The sequence below is a fragment of the Cricetulus griseus genome, chromosome 9, assembly GCF_003668045.3.
Source record: "Cricetulus griseus strain 17A/GY chromosome 9, alternate assembly CriGri-PICRH-1.0, whole genome shotgun sequence".
Lineage (NCBI taxonomy): Eukaryota > Metazoa > Chordata > Mammalia > Rodentia > Cricetidae > Cricetulus > Cricetulus griseus.
In genome coordinates this window covers 16,860,452-16,879,760 of record NC_048602.1, presented here as the reverse complement: position 1 = coordinate 16,879,760, position 19,309 = coordinate 16,860,452, and the positions used below count along the sequence as shown (strand labels likewise).

General features: G+C 40.6%; 1 pseudogene; it reads right to left on the bottom strand.

Moving 5' to 3' along the window:
- Window positions 1–12,976: 12,976 nt before the first annotated feature.
- On the bottom strand, window positions 12,977–14,495 carry LOC100754291 (annotated as a pseudogene).
- Between the last annotated feature and the right edge of the window lie 4,814 nt (window positions 14,496–19,309).

The following is a 19,309-nucleotide window of genomic DNA, read 5'->3' as shown; positions in this document are numbered from 1 at the left end:
TGTACATATGATGGTGAAACAGAAGTGATATTCGAAACATCTAGACTTTAGACTTTACAGTGCATGATATATTTGGTGTGGCACACCTTTAATCCTAGGAGGATCTTGTGAGGAGTAAAAAAAACATGCATAATGGACTGGTGGGATGGCCCAGCAGATAAAGGGGCTAGCCACACAGCTGGTGACCTGATTTGCTCTCCAGGATGCACACAATGAAAGAAAGGAGAAAAGTGATTCACAATTGTCTTATACCCTCCATACAATTCAGTGGCATGCTTGTTCCCAAATGTATTAATTAATAAATCTAAAAAATGCACATGGTAAAAATAGAGGTTAACAACTTTTGAGGATTATTGTTTCATAGGAATGGTTATAGGAGTTGTGGAATTGTTAAACTTTGAGCAGATACTGTTACCAGGTGAAGACAAATAAGGGGAAGAATAATGCAGGGTAAGGCACTGTGCCTGTTGGTTGGTTGCAGTGCCCTAACCACTATTCTGGTGTGCATTTCAGTCAATGTTGAACATTGTTAAGTATTAGAGGATAAGTTCCAATGCCCAAAGGAAGGGCTGTCTTCTGGGGGTGACCTTCATAATAATGGCAGTAGAATCATCCTGGACTGGAGTTCTGCCCTGAAGAGGATGGATGAAGGAAGAGCTCTTTGGTAGGACCACCCCAACTAGAAGACAGATAGAATTGTTCCCATGGATACATATGTGCAGATACTTGTGTTTATGGTGTACAAATTCATCCCAAAACATCTGAACTTCATGAAGGTCCTAAAGGTGAGCATATGATTAATTGTATAGCTTCATAGGTTGACAAAAAAGGTGCCTCTTGAATTGTTAAGCCATTTCTGGACAGTGTGAGTTAATTCATGTTGCTAGAGTGAGTGGAGAAGCAGTTCATGAGGCAAGATCTGAGGCACTGTGCTGTGTTGAGATTGACATCCTGAGGGCCTCTGCCATAGGTGAGTCTTCAGTGCCCCACAGGAATAAATTTATTGAGCAAGGAACACACCTTCATATTTAGTATAAAGATCTGGTGATAAACTTAGGAATGATGTACTTAATGGAGCTTTTCCTTTGTGTTTCCTTGTAAGCTGAGCATTGAGGGAATGCAGACTTTTAATTGTAATTTTTCCAGTGCTTCTATTTAAAAGCCTTCTGTCATTTTTGTCTTCTTTGAAGGGGAGATGTAGCTGAGTGTGTAGGAAAAATTTGGGAGAAGATCAGAGTGTGGAAGATGTAAGAAGAAGTGAAAGAAAAGTATGAAGTTATGTAGCTAAGTGTGTAGAGAGATATAACAGATGTAGTGTATAAAAGAGAGACATGTATGTAAGAGAGAGATATGTGCAGATAGAGATGTGGCTGTGTGGTGAAAGTTGTAACTGTATGGAGTCATGCAACTGTGTGGAGACAAGAAATTTTAGTTTGTATAGAAAACAGATGTATGTAGAGATTCATGGCTATTCAGGAGAAACATATCTGTATATTAAGAAAGATATGCAGTTGTATGTAAACAATGTAGCTGGGTGGAGACATAGAGATTTATCAGACTGAGGTTTTTCAAATGAAGTAAAACAGAAAGTTTCCATCAGAAAATGTGTGTTTTCTTATTTTCACCTCAGGTATAAAAGGCTAGCCCTGGATGCATTTGTGGACATTTTCCCATACCCTGGAGTTGGAATTGGACCAGGCTCTCTCTAAGGCCACTTGTATTCAGCTAATTTCATTTTGTTGCTTTATATTCCACATAATAACCTGATTGTACAGTGGGAAGAGAGTTGCAATCTGATCTGCAGCCAACTCTTCTAGCTCACTGTAATCTTGAAATATTTACTTACCTTTGATTATCTTGTTCCTGAGAAAGATGTTTCAAGTATCTTAAAATGACCTTTGGCTTCTTTATGTGTCAGAACCTCCAATTTGTAAGGATAGTATTCAACAAGATGATATCTGCCTAAAAGTGGGAATGGTAGTATGCTACCTGGAAAATTAAAGAAGTGGCATGTCTGCGGGAAGGCATAAATGATTCATAAGAATTTTTTCCAGGTGGTTGTGGTGCATGCCTTTAATCCCAGCACTCAGAAGGCAGAGGCAGGCTGATTTCTGTGAGTTCAAGGACAGCCTAATCTTCATAGAGTGTTCCAGGTTAGCCAGGGATATACAGAGAAACCCTGTCACACATCTCTCTCTACCTCTCCCTCTCCCTCTCTCACACCGCATCTCTCTCTGTCTCTCTCTCTCTCTGTCTCTCTCTGTCTCTCTCTCTTTCTGTCTCTTACACACACACACACACACACACACACACACACAATTTTCAATTAATTATTTAAGAAACAGAGGAGATGCTACCTTAAATGCCCTTCCCTAAAAATGTGATTGATGACTAACTTATATGATATCATATAGCCTTCATCCAGCAGCTATGGAAGTAGAAGCAGACACACACCTGAATGCTTAACTGAATTGGAATCTGGTTGTAGAGCAAAGTGGTTAAGACAAGGCTGGTGAAACCCACAGGGACAGCTGATAAGGTTTGAACATGCGCCAAAGATGAACTGTGTTCCGGGATGGTGAAGTCTCTTTAAACAATAAAACACCAGGGCAAGATGCGGGCCAGAGCGAGGTTACAGGAACCCAGAAAGCGCCGCCAGAAAAAAGGATAGGGTCTTCTGGTGCAGCCCTATAAAGCTCCCTTACATCACACCGGATTTCCTTCACCACACCCTTATGGGCGAGTCCCAGGTCTACCTGGCACCTGTCCCATGACTATTGGGCAAGGCTAGGGTGTCTTCCTACAATTCCCCTTTTAATCTAAAAGAGGATTAAAACTTAATAGTGCAAAATATCCAAAACTAACAATCATAAAGGTGAAATACAAGAAGATACAATAATCTGCTATGGCACATCCTATGTCTATTCCAGCTAAGCTTAAAGTCATATGGAAAACGTGTCTAACTTGAACACCTTCTTCCAATCCCAACTCTAAACAATAAGAAGGTCATTCTTAACTAGACTTACACTACCCTAATAAACAATAATGGGGAATGGGGGCGTAGCATCTTCTAGGCTACTTCCTGCTGAAATGGGACGATGACAGTCATTTGGGGGCCCTGTGGAAAAAAAATGCTAGTACAAGGAAAGTCTCTAATGAGTTATGTCTAGTCCATGTTAGATGAGATTTGTTTGATTGAAGATCTACGTTGAAATCCTCAAGTTGATTGAAGTCATCACTCGAGGTGCTGGTTGGAGTATCAGTCTAAACGGAGTGAGTTGAATCCAGTGCAGTCGGGGAGGTATAGTCCAATGCTTTTTCTGGATCATGCAGGGATTGCTGTCAGGCTGGTTCTTGTTGGCTATATGGGACTCAAACATAAGTGTCATCAGAAAATATTCACTTGTTCATGTATGTGTACTGGGAAAGGCAATCCTTGAAGAACAACAATTATGAGAGGGTGTAGGCCTTGAAAGAAAGAGCCAAGAAAAGACAAAGATAGTCCTCTTGTTCTTCATTTATTCTGTATTACAGCAATTGGCTTCTTGATATAACACAGAAACTTTTAAATGTTGTCAAATAACATGCTTGGATTTTAGAGTAGGAAAGCCAAATCCAACTCTAAATCCAACATCGATTTAATTGAATAGGGACTAGGAAATGAAGAGACATAGAGTTATTTGAGAGACAGCTGTAAATTTTACCATATGGCAAGTTCCTTTTGTTTGATGTTTATAGCTATGTTCTTTCCTTAAGTATCCACACATGTAGTGTCCTTTGACTTCTGGAGGAGGGTTCCTCAGTAAATACCTGTCAGTCATCCTTGTCGAGAGGGTTGTCTTCCTCAACTCGTATCTTGATCAATTTTGATGGTATCCAAAGATTTTTTTCTCCTGTGGAGACAAATGTAAAACCCCTACGCTAACATAACTCATGTCCAGGTTTCGATACTGAGGTCAGCACATCTGTGAAATAGATTGGTTGGTTCAGTTCAGCAGTTTTTTCCGTAGTCCAGTGTCTTTCCGCAGCTGTTTGTCCACTGTCATTGGCATTAAGAAAGTTTAGCGTTAATAAAGCATTATGCAATATATGTTTGGGGGGTTTTGGCTTACCAGCTTGCCTATGGAGCATCTCCTTAAAGGTCCTGTTAGACCTTTCAACGACTGCTTGTCCTGTAGGGTTGTGTGGTATACCTGTGACATGCTTAATGTTATAATATTTGAAGAACTGTTTCATTTTTGTGGAGACATATTCTGGAGCATTGTCAATTTGTATCTGCGCCGGTATGCCCATAACTGCCATCACCTCCAGTAGGTGTGTAATAACGGAATCAGCTTTTTCAGAGTTGAGAGCAGTAGCCCATTGGAAACCTGAGAATGTGTCAATGGTATGATGCACATATTTCAAATTTCCAAATTCTGTAAAGTGAAAGACATCCATTTGCCGGATCTCATTCCTCTGAAGGCCTTTAGGATTACATCCTGCTGGCAGTGGAGTTTGGTTATAAAAGGAACAAGTAGGACAGTTTCTAACTATCTCCTTGGCTTGTTGCCAAGTGATGGAGAAGTCCTTCTTTAAACCCTTGCTATTTACATGATGCTTTTTATGAAATTCTGAGGCTTCTAGCACAGTGCCAATCAATAAACGATCAATCTCGTCATTGCCTTGTGCCAGTGGGCCTGGCAGACCTGTATGGGATCTGGTATGCATAATGTACAGTGGGTTATTTCTGTTTCTGATTGTTTCCTGTAACTGCAAGAACAAAGAGGTTAGTTCAGTATCATCAGGGACGAATTCTGCAGTCTCTATGTGCAAGACGACTCTCTCTGCATATTGGGAATCAGTAACTATATTAAGAGGTTCCGTAAAATCCATAAGCACCATAAGAATTGCATATAATTCTGCTTTCTGTACAGATGTATATGGACTTTGAACTACTTTACTTACCTCACCTGCTTTATAACCAGCCTTACCTGTTTTGTTAGCATCAGTGTAGAAGGTAAGAACTCCAGAAATGGAAGTTTGTCTTACAATGTGTGGAAGAATCCAAACTGTCTTTTCTATGAATTTAATTCTGACTCACTTTGTACATCAACTTGTATCAAACTCAGAGATATTCACCTCCATTTGTTTGCAAAGTACTGGGATTAAAGGAAAGTGCCACCAAGCCCTGTTTGAATAAATGTTTCAAAATAGGTTTATTCACAGGAAAGTCTGTAAATTGGGACATTATGGGTAGCTGACAGATGTTAGTACTTGGAGGCTGCATTTGTTGAATGTTTGCAATCAGACTCCATATGAAGAATAAAAATCAGTGGAAAATTGAAAAATAACAAACATCCAGGCTCATAGTTTCAATGTTAGCTAGTTTGAGGCTCATCAGAACAACTACAAGTCAGAGGACTGTGTGAGCTATGAACTGATCATTTGCCTTCAAAACCGACAAAACTAAAATGGATATGGTGTAGTTCTTGGTCATACTGGGCCATCCTCAGCATCAAATACTTTCTGAAGTGGGCAAAGCAGCTCATGGTTAATACCATTTCATCCAGGTCATCATCAGATACTAAGAAAATTCAAGTCCAGATAAGGATACATGAGTCCCCACTTGAAATAATTAGTGGGGCAATGTTGGGACAAACCTTTGTTTCCAGAAGTTGGTAGGCAGAGCGAGACATATTGCATAGTTTGTGTTCACCTTGGTCGACAAGATAAGTAACAGGATATCCAGGGCTACTCAGAGAAATTCTTTCTGGAAAAAAGGAATAATTAAAAAACTATGACTAGATAGTAGTTTGGCCATATGTTCTAGAACAATACTGCTCTCCTGTTTCCTTGTTTTATAGCAAGTGCAGCTTACACAATATTTCCAAAGAGGATGGAAAATAAATATCCAATTTGGATTGAAGGAAGCAGTTGAAGAGCTTGGTAAGGGCACACTCAAGGATTATGGGCCTCCAACTCTGTGTGTGTAAGACAGGGGTACAGAAATATTTAGTAATTAGAAGTCATACAAAAGTATGAATCCTGTCTGAGCTATAGAAAGCCCATGTCTAATTCTACTCTCTGAGAGATTACAAAATGTTGGGGCAACATTTTGGGAGAAAACACAAATAAGTGGAAGACCTGGTTTCTGCGAGATGACTTACCCAAGAAGGATTTCCCACCAAATATGTGAACCTAACTAGGGTTTTCAGATTTTCATGACTGAAGGGTAATGATAACATACCCATGTTGTCTATTACCTCCACAAGTGGTCCTAGAGTGAGTCTGTCCAGAATACATACACAAATAAAATATGTAAATACAAACAGAGCAAAATTCTCTGTGTAGTCATGGCCATCCTGGAATTGCTCTGTGGTCCATGTTGCCTTTACACTCAGAGAGATACACCTGCCCCTGCTTCCCACCTCCTGGGACTAAAGTTATGTCCCACCTCGGCATGGATGCCTTTTTTTTTAACCTCAACACATTTATTATATGCAATTCAGGATGTACACAGTGTATATACACTCCCCACACTAGGCTTGCATTCTCAGAAGCAACCTTATCCTATATATTAGCAAAGACAAAGTCTGGCCTTGTGGTGGTAGAAACAGCACATACAACAGACAAAACAGGGTTTTGTAGCAAAGCAGACTTTCATTGAATGCCTTTCTACCCTGAGTATGTCCAGCAGCTCAGGACATAGTTGTACAAATTTTTCTGTAAGTATTGTATAGTAGTCATAGCATTCCAGAGGGGCAGCTCCTGTGTCAGACTTGAACCTTCTACAACACACAGACAACATGAGAAGATATGACAAGTGGAGAGATATCATTATGATAGAAATTTATTTTGATAAGCTAGGAGCAGTGAGTCAGGGCAGGCAAGATGGCATTGAAATGAGGATCCATCAAGTTGCACTGCTCCAATTCCAGGGTTGCAGGGTACTTTTGATTCTCTCAAGCAGAATGGGCAAGAAGATTAGTACCTGAATCAGATCTACACAATTCAGGATGCCTTTTTTTAAATAAATATATTATAGTAAAATATTCCATAAATATATTTTATTCTCTGTTTATATTTCACCTAGCATTGGGATTTATGCCAGGGTTTCCCAAAAAGTTGGAAAAGAGGTCTGTCACAGCTTCACCAAGCACTGCTTTGCTAATTTTGCAATAATTGAATCCTGTAGTTCATTTTAATCTTCTTTGAATGAAAGTCAGCAATATTTCCTGGGAGTTGACCCATTAAACTGAGTTCTGCCCTCATTGAGTTTTCAAACACAAGTCAAAGGTCACCTGCACCTTCCATGTCACTGCAGAGGGAAGTGACTAAACACCAGGGACACAAGATGATGGATCCCAGGGGAGGACTGAAAATAGTTCATTTTCTCACAAAAATCCATAACATGCTGTGTACTGATACCCATTCAATGAATGAGTCATCTACATGAATAGAAGACAGCATCAGTCCTGTACCTTGGTGACTGAGTAAAGGGAATTTGGTGCAAATAAGGCTTGGTACATCCATTGACCTGGGGAGCAAATGTAGAGTCTAGATTGGCCATGAAGTAGACCTGGGTGGTGGTAGCATCATGAAAGAAATTGTCAAAATCAGACAGTTGTAAGACTTGGCCAGCTCTACCCATCAATAAGGGGTAACCAATCTATTAGGTGGTCAATCCTTTCATCACTGGATAAAGAAGTTTGAGGCAAGCAGATCTCTTTGGGGTTGAGGCCTAGAAAGCAATATACAGGACAACCAGGGCTATAAGGAGACACCCTGTGTCAAAAAAAGAGCCTGGTATTGTGGCACACACCTTTAATCCCCCATTCCAGAGGGCAAGGAAAGCACATGCAAATTTTTGATTTTGAGCACAGGCTGATGTACTGTTTGTTCCAGAACAGTCAGGGCTATACAGAAAACCTGTATCTCAAAATAATTGGAAAAAGAGGGATAACAGCATACAGAAGGAATAGGATGACATTTGGCAGCCTGAGTTGAGGCCTTTTAACTGATATGGTCACCAAGTAGTGAAGGCCACATTTAAACTGGGAAGGACACAGGAGAAACACTGTCCAGCAAACTTAGAGGCACATTTCTTGAGGTGATCACTGACCATTGAAAGACAAATTTGTTTGGTGCATGATTTCCATGTTATAAAGAGACCCAAGAGGATGGATCAAGCCTCTGTTAATTGTCCAGCCTCAACTGGAATCATCACTGACTATATCATCTCTATAAAGAAAGACATCCTGATCTGTGCCAGGGTTCCATAGGGTGGACCTGCTGACTGAGTGAGGCTACAGTGTGGCTGTCTGCTTGATGTTTGGGGATCCAAACAGTTCAGGTCCCAGGTGCATATAATTTTAAGACCATGTCCTTGGAATAGAGCTTCATCCCCAGTGGGGATCTGAGTTGGTGATAAGGTTGGTAGAGACAGTATTCTTGCACTTATAACCCAAGGACTGAGAGGGAAGTGAGCAACTGATGGCTTTCATTAAAAACAGTCAAACAATTCAGAAAAGTTCTGATCATACATCCATGGTTGCAGCTCAGAGTTACTGTGTAGCCCTCTCTGTCCTGGAATTTACAGTTTTCCAAGTAGCTAGGATTACAGGTTGTGCCACTGGTCAGCCTCTTATGTGTCCTCTGATAATAAGACTGTACAGCTGCTCTCCTCATTGTTGTTATCCAATGCAATTTAGGTATCTTTTATATCTGAAGCAATTTCGGAATCCTTTTAATCATATCAAAATAATTTGAGCACTTCCTTTTTTCACCATTCACACATTCACAATCACATTTCATATATAACTGTGTAAACACACCACACACACAGAACATGCACACATCTTTCATATCTCCTTTTGCCTAGGTTATTATTAGTTTGTTGAAATGAAAAATTCTTAATTGAAATCTCCTGTAACATAGGAGCAATAGCCAACCCTTGAATTATCTGCATCCAAAATTTGAACAAATCCAAATTTATCTATGTTGCCTTTCTTCTTCCACAAGATCTTAAAACAGTTTTTTATTAGCCATATTATTAGTATTTTCTGTACATTTGGCTGGGCATCAGCCTCAGTAGCACCTCTTGAGGCTGCAACTTTCTTAGCTTTTGATATTGGTCTATAGCTTGTGTTCTTTCCTCTGAGCTTGGGCAGACCCACTGTAATTGATCTCTGGCTGACTTTCTGTCCTGAATCTCAGGCATGAGCCTGATTCTCTATTTCAACTTCTGATGGGACTCTGTCTGACCCAGTGCCCTTCCTGAAAATATGCAAATCAACCTCTAGAAGGCTTTGTGCCTTTCATCCCCCACATTCCTTGCTTTCTCTGTAGGAATAATTTAATATGAACTGAAGTTGCTGCAAGGCAGCCTCCATCGCTAATCCCTATCTGTAAGCTGGTCCTATATCTAAACAAATCTTAATGAAGTAATCTATGTCAGTCTTCTTTCTGTGAGGCCTTGGCGCAGCCTGGCATGCTGGACTATCATTCTCATAATCTAGCTGTTTCACTATCAATGGTTCAACAGCTGTATCCCTAATGTTTTTCGATAATGTCCACATTGGCATATAGATAAATTCTGAAATAACTCCCTAGGAGCCTTCCAGCTCTCTATAACAAATTATCTCCCCCTGAAAGACAGGCCTTGGTTATCTGCTTCAAAAATCCTAGGGGTAAGGCATCTACAGCCATATTCCCTATCAGCCTCTGGGTGAAAACTGCTGTTGATCGATAATGAACATAAGCCATCCTTAGTTATTTGAGCTGCTTAAATGGTTTCAGTGTCTGCATCTTGCGGATGTTTCTCTGAGTATCTCTATGCTCTTATATAGGAAATGTCTGAAATTCCTGAGCATCTCTTTCTACCCACTACTTGTCTAATATTACCTTGCATTGGAGACAGCTGACCAGCTGTGGCTGCCTGCCAGGAATCCAAGGGTGTCTATACCTTAGGCTGACCCATGCTTATTGCTTTCACAGAAAAAGGTACATTTCTATGATCTGAGGAAACCTGCAAAATTTCTTATCTCCTGTGAGAGCATTTCCACTAAATCTTTCAAGCCTTTTAGCTCCTGCTGAAATTTACCACTGTGTTTTGCCTCTCTATATTCCCAGTTAAAATGTAGGAGGGAAAGACTCTCTATCCTGATATAGCAAAAATCTCTTCACACTCATCCCAATCACTCTGCCCTGTATGTTCTTTTTCATCTAGCCACTTCACAGTAGGTCTCTGGTCTCTGTTACTTGCTAACCATTTCAGGGGCAGATAATGCCTGCTGTCCTGCATGTATTCAAGGTCTCAACTTCATTTCCCAAGCCCCACAGCAGCTCTGATATAGCTGTGCTGGTGGCTTCTGCAAGAGGGAAGGATCCCTTCAAACTTTTAAACCCTAAAATTTTCTGTACTTGATTTTTGCTTTACTTCATCTCTCCTGGTTATTAAAATGTAACCTAATAAATATACAATCATCTGAGTAATAATTCTCTGTTTCCTATCTCTAACTATATACACTTTTACTCTCAAGGTTAACTCACTTCTCTTTATCATCTGGCTAATATCACTGGTCATTACCATTTATAACCTAAACCATTAAATGAAAACACACATTTATAAACAATATTTGGGAATGTGGGTGTCATTCTCTCCAAACTGCTTCCTGCTGATTGAGGATGCTGATATAACTTAGGGATCCCAAGAAAACAGAGAAATCCTGACATTAGTGGTCTGCTACTGCATCATCCCAGGTGTCTTCCATGCTGGATCACCTGACCAATGCTTCAAGGGGTCTTGGTTCATCAAACCAAGTTAGTCTGGATAGAACCCAGAGTTTTTCATTGTTTGTGGAAATATAAGCAAAACTTCTTTTCCCAAGTAACCTTCTCCTTATATTTAAATTTAGAAGTGAAAGCATTTTTAAAATGTATAAGTTGGATCAATTCAGCAGCATTTATAATCACATATCTGTTAGCAGCTTTCGCTCTTTCCTCAGCAACTGAACAATTTAAAGACAACACAATAGCATATAGTATCCAGATTTTCTGTGTGTTTTTTTCTTTTAATCTTCTATTTTTCTATTATTTTTAATTTTCATGACAATTCTACTAACTGCAATTTGTTTCGGAGACAGTGCTTAAATATTTCCAATCTAACTCTCTCAGGAGTTAAGGAAAAAGTCCACCCTCATAAACCTTACTTGCTGGTCCCAGCCTATCGAAGGGGTCCCTTTCTTTTCTGTCCTTTGTGGACACTATGGCTAAGTCTGAGTTTTGGGCAAACCCTGGAGAATTAGTTACAACAGAGATTCCCAGAAGATTGTGCTATGTGTGTCTTTTCATCTTTTATCCTCTTCAGAGTTCAGCTGCTTTTATGGAGAGGAAGCAGCCTTATATACACTTACAGTACAGTGGAGAAACCCAGGTGTAACAGCTCCTGGAATAAGAGCTTATGTTTTCCCAGGTGTAGTAGGGCAAGCCAGGGCTGTAAGCAAGGACTGGAAAACAGGATACACCTGTTGTAATTGATTGAAAAGCAACTTCCAGAGACATTTAGGTTCTGGGGCAAAACAGAAAATACTTTATAAATTGCAGGTTTCACCTCCCAACCCCCAAAATCATGCTCAGGTCTCTTCTGTGGTGAAGAATATTGCACAAAATCATAGTACGTGGAACAGTAAACTGGGTTCTCATCAACACTGTTCTTGTGATTGCCCCTCACTTTGTCTTCATCTGATTCTCAGTGTTCACATCTCCAAGGTAGACCTGCAAACACTTCCTGAACTTTAGAAGTTCTTTTTCCTATCACGCTGGGAATAGGGTAAATTTCAAACTCCAAACATGCCTAAATCTCCAGAGTGTTACCAACCCTATTAGTCTTTTAGTTCCCTCTTGCCCACATCAAGTAAACCCCCACAACCAACCTACCATACATATACTTCCTTGAGGCCTCAAGTCATCAGGAAATCAGAAAGTTGTTTCACCTTGCTCAGATCCCTCTGTTTTTGACCATAACACCAGGGACCAGTGTTTAAATATCTTGTGGAAACCCCAAATCTCTACCTACTCTTTGGATCTTTACTACCAAGTGATCTTCAGTGGCAGTACATAAACCCAGCCTTGTGGCCACTCAGAGTTCAGTCACATCCCTGAGAGTCCTTACTGATTCAATCAAAACTATTTTCTTTGGTTTGATGTCGATGAAGAATATCTCCATTAACCTATGCTAAACTGGAATTCATAATGTTGACCAGGCAGTCCTTAATCTCAAAAAGATTACCATGCCATACTCCCCTGAGTTCAAGCATAAAGGTGTGGCTAGCATGGACCCAACAATGTTTAATCACTATTTCCAAATGAATATGAAGTGACAGGTTTGTGTGTCAAATGAAACTGATAATATAGGCCTGGCCCCCTTAGTGCTAAACTTTAGAGGGAATTGGATCTTAAAATGTTGTCAGTACACACAGTCTTAAAAGAAAAAAATATATACAGTAATAACACAAAACTGCTCAATGAGACTCTAGGTGATAAAAGGAGAAGTGTAGTCATACACTCTTTATCAAAAGGCACATAATTGTTAGAAAAGGGCCACAAACCTGCAATCCCTGCTGCTTGGATAATATACTAATAAAACTATATAAACAGGAGCAATTACCTTATAGACAGGACAGAAATTGTGCCACAGATGAGTCTCAGAGGCCCTTGAAACTTAGTAGCCATGGCCCCAAGGGGAGAGAGGCTTGGCCTGGGGATACTAGGCCACTTCCATTGGGCTGTCAATGTTTTGCTGGGGAGGGAAGGTGGCAAAGGAATAAAGGGCCTACACTTCATGGTCTGGGCCATTGTACTGTCTGTGAAGATGGCACAACCAGGGAGCTGCCCCAAGTTAGGCTAAGTGAAAGTCAGTCAGCACCCAAATGGTATCAGACATGAAGAGTCAGCAGGCCTTGCAAAGGAAAGAGTTGGTAGGTCAGGGCCAATTTCAAGAGTGAAATAAAGACTCCAACCATCTAAGGTGAGACAGGTCCTCCAGCAGACTCAATGGGGCTGGACAAGTGCTTTGGGGGTCAGAAGCAATGCTATGGCTGGGGCCAAAGTGCACGGGCAGGTTGTGCTCCAGGTTCACATGCATGCGGACAAAGTCCTACTTCACAGGCTGTTTGGGCAGGGGTGGTACATACGCTGGCACAGGGCCTATGTTTATGGAGAAGTTGTTGAACCCAGGCCACACAGGTGGCAGGGGTAAAGGTGGATGCACAATGGGATGGGTGGCAACTGTGAGTGAGGGTTCTGTGGGACAGGCCATGGCAGTCCTCCCACATGTTGTTCTTTCTTGGCTGGCTTCTCCAGTGGAGCCTAAGATTTGAACTTGTACTCTCCATTCTTCCTTCTCTGTTCCTCTTCAGCCTCCCTTTGCATTTCTTCAATCAGCTTGTCCCCATCTTCAGTGGGGTCGCTCTATAGGTAGCACCTGGAACATTGCTCGCAAGAGGCTCCTGGAAAGCGAGGATGCTGTCAGAAGTGGTCATAGCCGTTGATAGAAACTCGACAGATATAGCACATCTGGGCAACCCATCGGCAAGACATGCGGTTGCAGCCTTCGGATTTGCTGAGGCCAGTCCCATACTGGTGGCATTTTCTAATGCGAGCATAAGTCATTTTTTCTTCAAAAGATGTCCAGTACTTGACATCATCCCTTTTGGCCAGCTCTTCACAGGTGAGGCCAGTATGTTCTTTCCTGGGTCCCTGATTTCCTATAGGTCTCCTTCTGGCACCAAGGATTAGGGCAGCTACAACCCTGTCCAACAGAGCAGGGAAGCTACAGGAGGGGCACCTGACGAGCTCATCACCACAGGCTGCAGTGACTTCTTCTTCAGCTTTCCGTTCATAGTATTTGCAGAGAATGGTCTCAGGGAGCACCTTCTTCACTTCTCTTGTTAGAAAGGAACATGTACAGCTGCCCTCCATGCAGCTGAGTCCTGAATTTCCTGACCTGAACACTTCCTCTTGGTCATGTCTGATGAGACATTCTGTCCAGAAAAAGGGAGTATCAGAACACTGCGTCAGCTCCTCAACTGGAAACTCCCCAAAGCAGCATCCACACTCACTCAGCTCTCCATCCTTTGATACTGTTCGGCCTTCATCTGTAGGGCAAGCTAAGAGTCTTCATGCTCTGCCATCCCTTTGATTTTCTGCTCATAGAATTCCTGCTCTTGCTGTACAGCTGAAAGGAAGACTTTCTGGTCATCGGATCTGCAGAGTCGATGCTTGTTTGCCAAAACGAACATTCTCCTTTCTATTTTTATGTGGTCCTGTTCAAATTTGAAGTCGATGAAAGAATACTGATTCATTTCTTTCCTCTTCCTCTTTTTTCATTTTCTACTGGTGTCAGGTGATTGCTCCTGCCATTTTCCAATAGTATCAAAAAGGGCCTTTCGGGTGATTACATAGTGTCCTTTGAATTCATGTAAGGGCCACGTGATGTTTCTGCTGCTGAGCATCTTGATAGATGTGAACACCGAGAATCAGATGAGGACAAAATGAGGGGCAAGGAGAAAAACACTGCTGATTAGACCTCAGGGTACTGTCCCACATAGTATGGTTTTGTGCAGTGTTTTCCACCACAGAGCAGATATGAGCAGGATTTCATGGGTGGGGAGTGATGGCTCCAATTTAGAAAATATTTTCTATTTGGGCCCAGACACCACGGGTCTCTGCAAGTTGCTTGTCATCCAATAACCACAGGTGCATCCTGTTTTCTAGTCCTCGCTTATAGCCCTGGCTATGCCCCACTACACCTGGGAAAAAAGGCCCTCTTCTTCCAGGAGCTGTTACACCTGGGTTTCTCCATTGTGCTTTAACTGTATATAAGACTGCTCTCCCTCCATATAAGCGGCTGAGCTCTGAAGAAGAGGAATAAAGTTGGAAAGACATGCATAGTGCTATCTGCAGGACGTCTCTTCTTTTAACTATATCTCCAGACTTTTGCCTAATACTCGGACTTAGTCGTGGTGCATGTACCACCAGTGGAGGTTCCACAGAGAACAGGAAAGAAAGGGGACCCTGAGATATCGCCCTTCAAAAGACTGGTGCCAGCAAGTAAGTTTTATGAGGGTGGATTGGAGCCTCAACTGCTGAGGGGGTTGGATTGGAAATAGAGAAGGGCTGTATCAAAAAGAGAACTGCAGTTATTGGTTTGTCATGAAAAGGAAAAGTAATAAAAAATAGAAAATGAAAAGTAAAAAATACACAAAAAAATCCAGGTATTGTATGCTTTTGTGTTGTCTTTAAACTGGTGAATTACTAAGGAAAGAGCAAAAGCAGCTAACAGATATTTGATTATGAATGCTGCTGAATTAATCCAACATATATATATATATATATATATATATATATATTTTTTTTCATCTGAATTTAAATATAAGGATGCAATCACAGACCACTAAGGTTAGGACTTCCGGGTTTTCTTAGGGTCCGTATGGTATTTCAGCACCCCCAATCAGCAGGAAGCAGTTTGGAGAGAATGATGCCCACATTCCCTAATATTGCCTATAAATGTGTGTTTATATTTAAATAGCGTTGGTTATGAGTGTTAATGACCAGGAATATTAGCCAGATGATAAAGAGAAGTGATATAATCTTGAGAGTAAAAATGTATATAGAGATATGAGACAGATAATTATTAGTCAGAAGAATATATTTATTATGAACATTTTAATAGACAAGACAGCTGAAGTTAAGCAAAAAACAAGTACAGAAAATTTTAGAGTTCACACACCTTTAATCCTAGCACTCTGGTGTCAGAACCAGGTGTATCTCTGTGGGTTTGAGACAGGCTGGTCTACAAGAGCTAGTTCCAGGACAGCCTCCAAAGCCACAGAGAAAAACCTGTCTCAAAAATCAAAATAAAGGTTTGAAAGGATCCTTCCTTTTCAAATAATCCACCACCACACCTATATCAGAGCACTTCCAGGGCTTGGGGAAACAAAAGTGCAATCTTGAATACTTGCAGGACAGCAGGAAATATCTGCCCATTATCTGGTTGCTAGTATCACGATGGAGAGTCTTCACCTCTTCATTTTAAACTGGGAATATAGAGAGGCAAAAACCCAATGGTAAATTTCAGCAGGAGCTAAGATGCTTGAAAGATTTAGTGGAATAACTCTCACAAGATATAAAAAATTTTCGAGATTTACTGAGATCACAGAAATGCTCCTTTGTCTGTAAAAGCAACAAGCATGGGTCATCCTAAGGACCAGATACACTTGGATTCATGGCAGACAGCCACAGCAGGTCAGATGTCTCCAATGCAAGCTAATATTAGACAAGCAGCAGATACAGATGACCAGGGATTTCAGACATTTCCTATAGAGGAGCATGGAGATACCCAGAGTGTGTGGGGGGGAACAAGATGCACATGTCGATACCATTTAAGCAGCTCAAGGAACTAAGGATGGCTTATGTTCATTATAGATCAAATGCAGTTTTCACTCAGATGCTGATACCGAATATTGTTGTAAAAGCCTTACCCCTAGTAATTCAGGAGTAGATAACCAAGGCCTGCTTTTCAGGTGGAGATTATTTGTTATAGAGTGCAGGCAGGGACCTAAGGAGGTATTTCAGAATTGGTCTCTATACCAATGTGGAAATTATCCTCAAAGTCAGACACACGGGTTGAACCTATGATTGTGAAACAGCTAGCTTATGAGAATGCTAGTCCAGCATGCCAGTTTGGGCCAAGGCCAGAGATTACTGATGGCGGCTATCTTGCAGAAACTTCCGATAAAAATAGGTTATTCCTGGTGAGAACACAAGGAATAAGGAGGAAGAAATGCACAGAGCCTTCTAGATGTTGCTTTGGATGTGGTCAGGAAGGGCACTGGGCAGACAGAATCCCAAGAGGTGGAAATAGAGAATCAGGCTTATGCCCAAAATTCAGGACAGAAAGTCAGCCACAAGTCAATTACAGTGGGTCTGCCCAAGCTGGGAGGACTGAAATCATGCTTTAGACCAAAAGGAAAGCCTAAGAAACTTGCATTCTCGATAGCTGATACTGTGGGTAATGTCCAGCCAAATGTATAGACAATAATAATAATGCAGCTAACCAAAAATATTTTAAGACATTGTGGTAAAAGAAGGACAAATCCAAATTTTTCTGTTGCCTAAATTTTGGATGCTCATAATTCAAGGATTTGCTATCGCTGCTATTTTACACAAGATTTCAATTAAGGATGTGTTCATTTTAACAAACTAACTATGCAAAAGGAGAGATAAGAGACATGTGCATGTTCTGTGTGTGTGGTTTGACCACAATGGATATATGAAATGTGATTGTAAATGTGTGAATGTTGGCAAAAGGAACTGCTTAATTGCTTTGGATATGATTAAGGATACTTGAATTGATTCAGATCTAGTTTTAAAGCTAACTGAATTTCTTTGAATATAGTAAAAAGAGCATCCAGTCAGGGAAGGTCTTTAGAGGAAAATATAATGATTTGAACTGTGAGGACAGCCGGTCAGTAAAAAAATTGCAGAATCCTACAGCATGGCCGAAAATGGAAAGGAATACTTGCAGATGATTCCATAGAGTTTAGCAGAGGAGAGGGTACAGATATCATCCTAAATTAATATGGATAAAAACATCTAGAGTATAAAAGTTAATGGCTGACCTGTTAGACCTCAACAGGTCAAGAGGTCAAGATAGATGCAAATTAGGGTATCACTGCTAAGTTGCAAATGAGTCATTGTCAGCTAAGGAGAGCTTTACAGGTTGGATTTGAAAAGACTACTCACAACCTTAAAGTTATTTTCAAAAGTTTTTTTGAATGTAAGTTATAGCCTAAAGAAATTAAGACTCCAAAATCAGAGAGCAGAAATGATAGTTTGTAATTTTTGAGTGATTTTCAGAAGTTGTTGGGAAATATTCAATGGCCACATCTTTTTCTAAGGGCATCTACTGGTGATTTAAAACCTTAAAGTAAGATTATAATTCAATTTACCTAGACAGTTAACTAAAGAAGAAAATTCCCGTGTTTGCTGGTAAAGTGGGAACTCCTTCAGATCTTCCCGGCCCATAAACTGGAGAGAACAAGTCAACAGATTGATTGACAAAGTTACTTTCTTTATCTCAGGAAGAGAGAACGCTACAGTTCATGACTCATCATCAGAATAGCAAAGGAAATCAATTTTGTTTAACTAGAGAAACCTATCACCAACCTTGTCAAACAATGAGGGGTGCCCACAATATTTATCTGTAGGTAATTTACCAGTGAACCCGCAAAGCCTGATTCCTAATCATTTATGTCAAATGAATGTCACTCATATTACAGAATTTGGGAAGTTAAAATATGTACACATGGCGGTTAGTAGGTATTCAGGTTTCTAAACATATGATAAGTCATTGTATAGTTCCAAAGTGATAAAGAACAGACAATGGACCTGGATATTCTAGTAAAGGAATTTCAGGTATTTTGTATTCAATGGAAAATTGAAGAAGGGCAGGTATTTCCTGTAATCCTTGGGGACTTGGAATTGTGGAGCAGGCTCATAGCTCTGTGGTAACGTAACTTCAAAACATAAAAAAGGGGATGTGATGTCTTCATTCTCCACATAATACACTAGACAATGGAAAAGACATGATTCTGCCCTAATTTGGGGTCGAGGGAGTGTTTGTGTTTTCTTGCAGGAAAATATACCAAAGTTTGAGATGCATGCAGCAGTGAAATTCCAGACTTGAGTTCATGGGATCCTGCCAGAGCCAGTTTTTAGAGATCCCCTGAACCAGTGTTCCTGACCCTTGATGTCATAGCATCTTCAGTCTCTGAAAGAAAGGAGGCAGTGGGTTTCTGAGTTTCAGTTTCTCAACAGGCTGTCATCTTGCAAGTTTATGGCAAAAGAAAAAGGCTTTGGAATGACTGATGGGGTGATTGCTGTTATTGCTGTTGAAATCATCCAACTTATATATTTTTAAAAGTGCTTTGACTTCCAAACTTAAATATAAGGAAAAGGTTACTTTAAGAGATTTTTGCTTGTATATCCACAGAAAATGAAAAGCTGTGGTTCCTTCCAGACTAACATGGTTTGATGAATTAAGACCCCCTGAAGCAATGGCCATGTGATCCAGCATTGAAAACACCTGGGCTGATGCAGTCACAGACCACTAAGAACAGGATTTCTGGGTTTCTTAGGATCCCTATGCTATTTTAGCATCCCAATCAGCAGGAAGCAGTTTGGAGAGAATGACACCCACAGTCCCAAATATTGTTTATACCTATGTGTTTTCATTTAAATGGGATTGGTTATAAATGGTAAACGA